Here is a 12,304-nt window from a genome sequence, read left to right as displayed (position 1 = left end):
TTTTTTAGTTTTTTTTTTGCACAGCACAACTGCCTGAAGAGGGACTGTCACTTGCAAAAAGAGACAAGTGGTAACCCTACTTAAAGGACACATTGTAGGGTGATCTAGCATCCTGTAATACTTCTGCTTTTTGTTTAGAATTTATTATACTAGTGAGCAACTAGTGTGCACGGATATCGCAAAGGAGAGGTGCAGTGACTGCATTTGTATGTGCACCAAAGCATGCACAGTGTGTGTGTGTATGTGTGTGTGTGTGTGTGTGAATGCATATAAAGGTGACAGGAGTTAAGTGCTCACTCATCAGAACTGTGTGTCTCCCTTAAAAGGAGAAAAGCAGACCAGCTGTCTTGGGGTCGCACCTGTAAAAAATTATATAGCATGCCTTATAAATGACTAAATGTTATAGGAGTCAGCAGAGCTCCCTACAATGTACTGTTAAAAGGGAAGAAGTGAGTCAATGGCCAAGGCATGTGTAGGAAACCAACCAGTGTTTTGTAATAAGTCAGAATGACTGCTGAAAGGATCACACACTAAAAGGAAATACAATGAGTATTGTAATATTGAGTGAGGCATTTGTTTCACAGCTGTATGTGTGGAAAGTGGAGAATAATAACTTGTTTGTGTAACCATATATAAACTGATCATGAAGGGAAATAGCAACCACTGTCACACAGTAGATAAAAAGAGAGAGATCGCCAAATTAATTATATATATATTTTTTCATTTAGCTTGTCCAGAAAAGAAGAAAGAAACAAAGTGAGTGAATGTGTCTGTACTTTTACTTGAATAAAAAAAAACTACTGTTGAATGAAATGCAACATGTAGAACTCTAAAACCATAAATTACATGTATGTTAAATTTGGAAATTATTTGCTCGAGGTGTGCGGGTGTAATTCTTCAAAATGAATATTAATACATGCACACACACACACACACACACACACACATATATATATATATATATATATATATATATATATACACACACACACACACACATATATATTTAAAATTTAGTTGGAAACCATGGGACGGATATTTGATGTCCTACTATAGTTTATGTCAAATTATCGCAACTAAGCTTATATCAACTGATTCTGCAGTATGCATACACAGGCATTTTTCTAATAAGACCAGACATCCAAGGAAACAAGAAGTACATCTAATTTTAAAGACATACTTTTTTTATTTCGAGTATGTGTGTGATGCCCCAGATGATATATACTGGTGGCTAGAGAGAACTCGGGATACCTGGTGGCGATTAGAGAATACCTCAGGCTTGAACCCTGTACCTTGGGTGCAGGTAGCAAAAGCCTGATGTTTGCTCTATATTTTTATTTTCTGCTCCTCATAAAATCTGTGGATTCTGGGATTTTAATTCATTAAATAGTTGATGGTGCAGTGCTAGCATTGTTGCCTCACAGCTAGAGGTTCTCTTTTCTGATTCTTGGCTGGCGTGCCTTCTGTGCGGAGTCTGCATGTCCTCTCTGTGTTTGTGTGGGTTTCCTCTGGGTGCTCTGGTGTCCTCCCATGTTACAAAGGCATGTTTGGAGTATTTCTCCCTGGGCCTCTGCTGAAAATTGGCTTTTGTTCCAAGTCGGACTTTCCTGGTTAACAAATGTTAAATAAATTAAAATGACAGGCATTTGAATTTCAGACTTCAGATTCTTCATAAAGTACATGGTAACACAAAACCTTTTATTCTAGATGTTTTCTAAGTTTATAAGATGGATATTTGAAATTTGTCCCTATTTTTGGGACTGTATTCCTCCATTATTAGCTTTGTCCATGTTTTTGTGCTAAGGTTGGGAGTAATGGTAAGAACTGAATTCACTGAATATGTTTGGGGCTGTATTCCCCCATGATTGGCTTTGTTCATGTGTTTTGTTCTAAGAGATTGACAGCTATGGTGAGAACTGAATTCACTAAATTGTAGCCATTTAAGTTTTAGTCTTCCTTCCTTTCTTTCACAAAACAGCTGATTTGGCATAGTGGTACGTTGCTCTGACTATTTTGCACAGGGTTCTGGGTTCAAGACCTGGGAATGAAATGTATGGTGGTAACATAGCATTTTATTCTAGCAACTTTCCAAGATTATACAAGTAATGTTTAAAATGTGTCCCTGGTTTTTAGGCTTTTGTCCCCCCCAATAAATTGTGGCTTTTTCCAGATTTCCTGTGCTGCAAGGTTGAGAGAGATACAGCTGAGTGTTGAGTAGATTTTAAAAGGAGGTGAGAGCTGCAGGGGAAGAGAAGTTTAGTGCGGCTTATGCTGAGTCTGCTTGCATTGTTAATAGCACAACAGGTAGTGTACTTGCTTTTAATGCAGAAGGCTAAGGGTTCTACTCCCACAGTATGTAGATGCATTGCTGATACTGTACTATGTTGTAAAGGGGGTAGTTGCTGCAGTCCTTTTTGGCAAAGATACATAGTAACTATAAATGTGTTATAAGTTTGCCATCCATTCCCTATTGCAATATTGTTAGCTTATCATTTTTTGAATGTAGCATAGGCAATTTATTCTTCAAGGGCAACAGGCACTTTATTTGTAGATGACACAATGAAATATAAAGTTGTTTGCTAGCAGCAACCTCTTCATTTGTTACAGATCTCATTAATGTGGAATTATTTGGATGACTTTTATTTCTTCAGAGATTGTGCATATTTACTGATACTGGTGGATTGTAGATGTTTGAGTAGACTTTTATGATGGAAATGTTCTGAACTGGGCAGTTTTGTTATTATTTGTGCATGCATTTTGTTTCATTGTTTACTGGAAAAATGTTCAAAATAATAAATTTAAAATGCCCTCTAACAACTGTACAGTATTATACAAGGAATATAATTTAATACAACCAGCAAGGTGTATCAAAGAACACATGTATGTTTCATGTGCAAAACAGCCCAAAGTTAATCTTCTGCCACCGGCAAAATGTATTTTCTTTGAATGTGGGTTTCAATGCTCTTTCAATGAATGTGAGTTTCAAGGGCAGAGAAGTTTTAATGTTAAGTCTATTTTCATTGTGAGACTGCATTGCTTTGTTTAGCAGATGTCTATTAGTATTTGTGCTGTAAAATGCAAAATAAAACTTTCAAATGAAATCCAAATAATTGCAGAAGTTAAGCAGTATGCACATTACAGTGTTTATGATAAATGGGGTGAAATAGCCAAATAATGGGACATTGGAATGGCTGCAGGGGGAGGCTCCATTCGACCATGATTTTGTGAGGGGGGAAGGGTGGCAAACTCAAAGAAAGCCCTGGCTGAACTACACCTCTCAACTGTCCAGATATTTGCAGAATTAATAGATTTTAGCTTCTTATTTTTGATCTGTTCCTCATAAAATTTGTGGTTTTCTGGCAAATCATTTAGGAATGAAGTCACTAAATAGTAAGAGACATTGGGTTTCAGACTTCATAACCTTTAGAAAAATGCATGCTAAAGCAAGACCTGTTATTCTATCAACTGTCTAAGTTTATACAAGAGCAATTTTAGTACTGTTTGTATGTTCCTCCAATATGTTTGGCCTTGTCCAGCTTTCCTGCATTAAGAGGTTGAGAGGTACATGCAAATAAATTGCTTTATAGAATTAGGAATCCAAACCTCTCAACTGGCCCCAATTTTGGTTCAAAATGATGCTCTCCCCCTAATAATCCCTCCGCAAAATGGCAATTTTGGAAGAAACCGTGGAGAGTTTACAATTATAAATAACTGCAATGATCAGTGTAATAGATTACTTTGTTTCAGAAATGCATGTAGATTCTCTTATTTTTGTCAGCTGCTCAAGATAACAGTAGTAATATTAAAAAAGTGTCCACTCTTTGACAGGTTCCAAGTTGTATTGCGTGGCAATTTTATATTTTTGCATGAGATTTTGAGTCTGTTTTTCATAAAATTGTGGTTTTCTGGCAAATAAGTGGGAAATCATTAAAGATTTAAGTTAGAAAATAATGACAAACATTTGCGTTTCAGATTTCATACCCTTCAGAAAATTCATACTAATGCAAGACCTGCTACTATTCTATTATCTTTCTAAGTTTATAAGAGCAATATTTAAAAATTGTCCTTATTTTTGGGCCTTTGTCCCACTTCTGTGTATGACTTTATCCAGATTTCTTGCTCTGAGGTTGAGAGGTATGACTAAAGTGTCAGGGCCATCACCGTCAGCCAGAGACATTTCAAATTGTGACATACTTCAATAAATCAGTGTGTCGACCAATCGCAGCCCTTAAGGCCAAACACCTTGCCTGATACACTAGTAATAGACTCCATAGTCAGACACACTGATGTCCCACTGACCAGGCTGAACAAGGAGAAGGTGACTGTGAACTGTCTATCAGGAGCTAGGATCCGCCACATAACACACGCACTCAGGTCACTCCAAAGCAAGTACAAATATGACTCCATCATTGTCCATGCTGGTGTGAATGACCTCAGATGTACCTCCCTGGACTACATGAAAAGAGACATAGAGGAGCTCTCCGATTATGTAGCCCAGGCTGGTATGACCCTGACCCTGAGCAGCATCTTGCCCTCACCAAGAATGATACCACAATACAAAGACAAGATGATCAGCTTTAACAATTGGCTCAAGTACTGGTGTCATTCTAAGGGGATCCAATGTCTGTCTGTCTGCCTGGGATGATATGTTGGACAAGCCACGCTGCTTCGCAAGGGATGGCTTGCACCTGTCACCACTGGGCTTCTGGATATTGGCTAAGGCTTTTGCCACCCCCATAGTGCCTTTTTTAGGCAAGGCTCAAAAGACAAACCCACCTCCTTAGAAAACAAAATGGAAAAACTAAGGGTAATGCTGCTCAATGCCAGAAGTCTAAATCTCAAGATGCAGGCACTTGATGCACTCCTCAGCATGGAGAACATCGACGTCTGTGCAGTAACTGAAACCTGGTTCAAGGCTCCTGAGAGCACCCCAGTGCTACCAGGCTATACCTCGTATCATGCTTTTCTGCCCCAAAACCCGGGCCGAACCACAAAGGTAGGGGGGAGTGTCCATATTCATAAAGGACACCCACACCTCCAGGTTAGTAGCAACACATGAAGCATCAGAGACCATACAGGTGCAACTAACCATAGGCAAAACTGCTATACAACTGGTAGCATGTTACAGACCACCCTCTCAATCTCAAGAACCCCACTCAGCCTTCCTGAAGACATTGGAGGATATGAATGCATCACAAAATACCATCATACTGGGAGACTTCAACTACCCAAACATAGATTGGGTACATTATTCTAGCCCTAATACCCTAGCCCAAAGGTTCCTGGAATTCATAAATTCAAATGCACTGGAACAACTAGTCACCTCTCCCACTAGGGCAGATAATATACTAGACCTGATCATCACAAACATGGGGACAAAATGCTCCACACTGGAAGTATACCCCTCACTAGTGAGATCTGACCACAAACTAATCACCCTGGATATACATATCCCACCTCCACCCCCAGCACAAAAGACCACAGTGAAAAACTTCTCAAAAGCAGACATCACTCTTCTTAAGACTGAGATGGTATCCTTTAAGCCCACTGTGCCAGTGGATACCACATCCCACAATGCCGAATCCTTCACAAATGCTTTCTATGGACATCTCCAAGGATGCATGGATCATGCAATCCCAAACAAATCCAAATCCCTCTCCACCAAATGTAAGCATCCTGTCTGGTGGACCTCAGCCATAAACAAATTGTATAACAAAAGAAGGAAGCTACTGCACGTCAGAGCGAAATCCCATGAAGGGAAGACATCTCTGATTAACATTAGCATAAAACTACATTCTCTCATAAAAACATCCAAGGCAAACTTTGAGAGAAAAATCGCTAAGGACACTAAAGATAACCACAAAGCCTTCTTCAGCTATGTTAGCAACCTGGGCGGAAACCCTCAGATATGCTCAGAGTTGGTTCACAACAACAAAAAAATACAACTGAACCCACAGATATTGCTAACATTCTGGCTGACAGGTTCAGTGCAAATTTCTCACCACCTTCACCCCCAAAAGAAGAAATACTTATCCCAGCTGAATGTAATCTCCCTGTCATCTCAGATGTCCAAGTGAGAACTGCCCTAAACAAAGCAAAAAACACAGCATCAATGGAACCTGACGGTATCCCGGGGTGCGTGTTACGTGAATTCCAAGAGGAGCTCAACCCTCACATAAAAATGCTATTTAACCTTAGCCTTACTTCAGGATATGTACCTGAACACTGGCGTACAGCAACAGTGGTCCCACTCCACAAGGGGGTGCCTCTACAGACCCTGGAAACTACCGCCCCATAAGCTTGACTAGCCTGGTCTGCAAAGCTATGGAAAGAATCATTATGGAACTCATAAATGGAGACATAGGAGACCTACAGATGCTTGACCCCACCCAGTTCGGCTTTGTAAAGGGCAGATCCTGCTTTTTAAACCTGGTTGACTTTTTCGAAACAGTCACTAGAGCCATTGATGAGGGCAAAGCAGTCCATACAGCATACCTGGACTTGGCTAAGGCCTTCAACACAATACCCCACTCAGGCATCATAGATAAGCTAAACAGCTTAAAAGTAAACCCTTATGTCACTAGATGGGTTGCAAACTGGCTAAAGGACAGAACCCATAAAGTTAAAATCGCTGGAGCAATGTCAGACTCAAAGCCAGTCACAAGTGGTGTCCCACAGGGATCTGTCCTGGGACCCCTCTTGTTTGGCATTTATTTCTCAGATGTTAAAGCAAACATGGGAGGGCTGTGGCTGACAAAGTTCGCAGATGACTGCAAACTAGGCCATAGTCGATACACCAGCAGATACACACATCCTACAAAAAGGCCTCACTGAAATGGACAACTGGTGCCGTAGTCACGGCCTTAAACTAAATGCCAAAAATGTATAGTCATCCCTTTGGAAAAACAAAGTACCCACAAATTATCACATAGAGAGCAACCCACTGAATATGGAAAAAGTAATCAGAGACCTAGGGACCCAAGTAGACAGCGACCTCTCATTTGACACCCACGTTGCCAAAGTGGTTAGAAAAACATTCTACCTTGCACACCTCATCATGAAGGTTTCACATCCAGATCCAAGGATGTCATTGTACCCCTATATTCCTCCCTCATCAGACCCATGATTGAGTACAATGCCCCATTTGGTATGTACCTCACCCGGCACTTGCAACAGCTGGAGAGACCACAAAAGTACCTCACCAAAAGGATCAAGGGTCTCCAACATGTGTCTTATTCTGCCAGACTAAAGAAACTTCAGCTCTATTCAGTAGCATACCGACTGCTCAGAGGTGATCTCTGCCTGACGTACAAGGCCATGTCCAATCAGGATCTGATGGACATGCTCCACCTCAAAAAATCCAAATCCATCAGGACCACGAGAGCTAAAGACTTAAACCTCGGCACAAGTATGAATAGGACATGCTGGAGGGATAGATTCATAACCCAGAGGCTTCCCATGCTCTGGAACAGGATCCCAGTTCGTATTAGGCAGAGCCCCTCACTGACTCTCTTCAAGAGAGATCTTGATGAGTGGATGGGAGATCGTAAGTTTACCCCAGGGGTCACATCTGTGTCACTGCTAGACAGGGGCACAGTAAACTAATTCTATTATATAAGGGGACCTTCACTGTGTCACTACTAGACAGAGGCACAGTATTCTAGATTTATTCTGTACATTTTTGTACCATTTCATGGGGTGGCAAAAGCCACATCACTATGGCTAGGCTTACAAATGCCCCAGGGCAGATAGCCTAGTACTATACTATGAAACTACTATGAAACTATACTTGTTGTGTCCCACTCCCCGTGACTCTGGGTGTGTCCAAGCAAGGCAAGGAGCATTTATGCAGTGTAAGTATGCAGAGTATTCTCCCATCCAAGGTAGACACAAGTACTACAGTGGCTTTTCATCATTCTTTGATTTTGCAGAATGTTCTGGTTTTCTGTCATATTTTTATACTGTTGATTTATGCTTCTTATTATTCAGAAAATGCATGCTGTTGCAGTGTCCTGTTGCTCTGTGTTTAAGTAACAATGCTTTAATGATTTGTCTGAGATTGTAAGATGCAAGTAAGCTTTAATAAGCATAATGTTGAAGAATTACCAACACTGAAAGCCTTGTTGCCATGCAGAGAATATTTACATAACTAGATAACGTATAAGCCTTAGATATTGACATGCATATGACAGTATTTGTAATAAAGGACAGGATTACAATATTTTCAGAAGCTCGTTATATTTGTTGGAGACTAACATTCATCTTTGCAGGCTTTACCCATAAACTAAACAGAATGCCAATCTATCATGTGTGGTCCATAACGTGTGCAGTAATCCTTTAAGCAATTTATCTTGAGCTTGTTTCTTGTTTGCTGTTCATTTTTTACTTTGATCATGTTTTTCCAATGAAACAAGAAGATAGTTGTCAGGCAGCAGGTCTTTTTTGGATAAGAAACATTTTTACAAGTGGGGGTATCACAGAGATTGCTACTTTCAGCATATTACTTGGTACTTTTATAAAGCTGAATATAAATTGTAATTAGAACTGCAGTGCAAGGAGAAGTGGTTTGGGTTGAGTGCTGCTTGTTTCTTTTTTATACTTGATTTTGACTGGTATTCCAGTAATGTATTTAAAAAAATAATTTATTTTTTCATGCCTCATAACCTTTTTGTTTCCATCTAGATATTAAGTAAGCTGTCATGATGTAGCCAATGCATTCAAATATTTTTTTTCTTCTACACTTCATTTTGTCTTGATTGGACTCTCATAATGACGATTTGACACCCAGGGCAGCATATTTAATTAAAGTTCCAGTTGTTGTGGTTTTGAGCATAGCTCCACTCTTTTTTAGTTGGTCACACCCCTTCCCATTGGCCCCACCCATTCAGCTGTCTCCTGAAGCCCCCCTTTGATTTGAAGTCACCAGCCTCCACTGTAGAGGGATATGAGGTCAGAAACACAAATGGATGTTAGCAGTTACTGACTGCAACCCCCAGAGTAGCTACTAATTTTCCAAAGACAAGAAATGTCTGAGGAACACACCAAACATAGGAGTCCTAATCCTGGCCATTCTGTGGATAGCCCTACAAGTGAAAGTTATGTCAAACACATAACACTGTCAGAGTTAAAATCACCCAGGAACTCCATGTCCACACAAACCCTGTTAGACTAGCATTAATCCAAATGTATAACAGCAATACTTACATTCTGTTCCTATGTCTGGAACATTCTCCCCCATTCTGTTGGCCTGTATCCACAGTTTTGGTTGTAAGAGGTATTTCCAAATACTCTCTGTGATGCTGTTGTTGACACATCTCCATGAAGTTCTCCTCACTGGCAAGGAAAAGGGCCAATGCTCACTTGATATACTCAATGATAGGAGTGTGTTGTCATGCCATTGGCTATATGAATAACAACACAGCTGTCCTGCATGCAATTATCAAGTGGGGGACATCAATTGGTGCACAGGCCATCAGCTGCTCATGAGCATTACCTACAAAAAGCAAGCTGCTGCCTATGCAAAACAGATGTACACCCTACATCCTTGAGAGAGAGAAGCGATAGAGACAGCAAAAATAAAAATAAAAACGAAGCAGGACATAACCACCTACAGATGAATAAAACAAACAGGTATGTCAAACAAGTAAGCATGTAATGGACTGCAGTAAGGGTATGTAAGAATGGGAAATAGGAACTGTAACATATATGTCTCAACAAGACTTGCTGTACTGATATATTGCTCAGCAGAACCTATGGCCATAGCATCTGGGTTTGTCTGCAGTGACATAGATCATAGGTCAGGCCCCTGAGTCACCCCAGGAAAGGATGGCTCACATATGACTACTACTGCGGTGTGTGTTGAACAATACTGACTGTGACAATGCTAGGCCAGCTACTGGGATGTCGTACATATCCATATCTTACTTGTGAATACAACTATGATATACTTGGTTGTCTCAGAAATGTGAGAGACCTGTACATGGTATTTGCATAGTAAAGTACTGTTGCACATGTGTGTGTTAAACTGCATGTGATATACTGAGCTCATACTATTAAACTGTCCAGTGTTATGCACACTGACCATATGTGTGCCTCATACTTGTAGTCATTTTCTCATACAGTTGTGTTATGTCTGGCAAATCATTGGCAGATCTGTGAAAACTGACATTACAACATTTCCTTGTTTTTCTTCTGGCTGTTCCCATTAGGGGTCACCACAGTGGATCATCTGTTGCCATTTCTACCTGTCCTCTGCATCCTGCTCTGTCACACCAACCACCTGCATGTCTTCTCTCACCACATCATGGAACCTTATCTGAGGCCTTCCTCTTCTCCTCTTATCTGGCAGCTTCATCCTTACCGTCCTTTTCCCAATACATTCAGCATCCCTCTGCAGCACATGTCCAAACTGATGTAATTGTGCCTCTTTGGCTTTGTCTCAAAACTGTCCAACATGGGCTGACCCTGTCATATACACATGGGAGGACTGATGGGTTGATTAGTTTGAATTTCATCACTACATTTTCCTCAGATGCTGATTTGCTAAAATCTATTTTTTGTAAAAACTGGTGTTTTTTGTCTGAAGATCAAAGTGTCAACAAATATATCACCGAATACCCCCGGATTACTTTCAGGAGGGGAATGAATTTGAAAAGTATATTAGAACATAGTAAACCTTACTGCCATAAACCACACTGTGGTATGTACAAATGTGAGAACTGCACTTGGTGTAAATACATCAAAGTGACTAGTTCATTAACAGTTGGTAAAATTCAAATTTACATCAATGACAAATTCAATTGTAACACCAGAGGTGTAGTTTATTTAGGGTTATGTTCCCAATGGTCTTCTTTTTATGTGGGCAAAACGGATAGATCCCTGAAAAATAGAATTTATGAGCATTGTTATGCTATTAGGAGGAATAATATTAACAATGCATTAGCTAGACATGTGCTTAGCTTTCCAGGACATGAATTTCAGTTATTAATAATTGATAAAGTTTCAGATAGTGGTAAGGGTGGCCCTATTTGTTTAAAACTAGAGGAGAAAGAAGTGTTGTGGTAACTAAAATTGAATGCTGCAACCCCACCAGGGCTCAATGATGTTATTTCCATCAAAAGTATTTTAAAACTAAAAGCTTTAATAAGATGAGAGATTTTTCTCATTAGGCATACATTGTGTGCTTTTTTATGACAGTGAATGGAATTTTCATGCTATCTAGTACTATTTATTGCATTTTATATTATGCTTCATTATGCTTGTTAATTGTTTTTTTAAAATGAGGTGGGTTGTTTTTTCAATTGATGACATCACTATTTTAATTGTATTTAAAGTTTGTGAATTGAATTTTGATTGTCTGAAGAAGTTTACAACATTCAAGTAAACGGAAGCGCTAACTTCTAAGTGTGTTGTTTCCAGTGTGTTTTTTTCTCTTTCTTTTTTGGTTTAACTAGTGCATTATTAATTGATGCACTAGAGGGCGCTCCATGCATTCCATACGAATTTTGTACAAGTTGGAAGACAGCATGTTAAGTTTTGTCTTCATTTTCATAGGTTCATACTAGGCTATCTGCCATAGGGCATTTATAAGCCTAGCCAGAGTGGGTTTGGCTTTCGCCAACCATTTTAAATGAATTTTGCTATGCCCTTTTTTGAGGTTAGTATACTGTGCCTCTGTCTAACAGTGACACAGAAGTGATACCCGGGGTAAACCTATGATCTCCCATCTGCTCATCAAGATTCCTCCTGAAGAGAGTCAATGAGGGACTCTGCCTAACCTGGACTGGGATTTTATTCCAGAGTGAAGGGAGCCTCTGGGTTATGAATCTGTCCCTCCAGCATGTCCTATTTATTTCAGTGCTGAGGTTCAAGTCTCTCGAGCATGTAGCTTGATGGGATTTGGATTTTCTGAGGTGCAGCATGTCCATTAATTCCAGGTTGGACATGGCTTTATACATCAGGCAGATCAGCCTCTGAGCAGGCGGTATGCCACTGAGTAGAGCTGGAGTTTCTTTAACCGGGCAGCATATGGCATCTGTTTGAGCCCTTTGATCCTCTTGGTGAGGTACTTTTGGGGTCTTTTCAGTTGCTGCAGGTGTCTGGTAAGGTACATCCCAAAAGGGCATTGTACTCAGTTATGGGCCTGATGAGGGATGAGTAAAGAGGCACGATGACCTCCCCTGATCTAGATGTGAATCCCTTCATGATTAGGTGGGCTATATAAAATGTTTTTCTAACCACTTTGGCCACGTGGTTGTCAAATGAGAGATTGCTATCAACTTGGGTCCCCAGGTCCCTAATTACT

At 40.1% G+C, this 12,304-nt stretch overlaps 1 protein-coding gene across 1 annotated transcript in view; it reads right to left on the bottom strand.

Annotated features, from left to right (window-relative positions):
• The window catches only part of LOC122791513 (proline-rich extensin-like protein EPR1), a 28,928-nt gene that overhangs the window by 15,682 nt on the left and 942 nt on the right, over window positions 1-12,304 (bottom strand). The window lies entirely within an intron of this gene.

Source organism: Protopterus annectens, chromosome 17.part0 (genome assembly GCF_019279795.1).
Source record: "Protopterus annectens isolate FY-2018-M chromosome 17.part0, PAN1.0, whole genome shotgun sequence".
NCBI lineage: Eukaryota > Metazoa > Chordata > Ceratodontiformes > Protopteridae > Protopterus > Protopterus annectens.
This window is presented reverse-complemented; position numbering and strand designations above follow the sequence as displayed.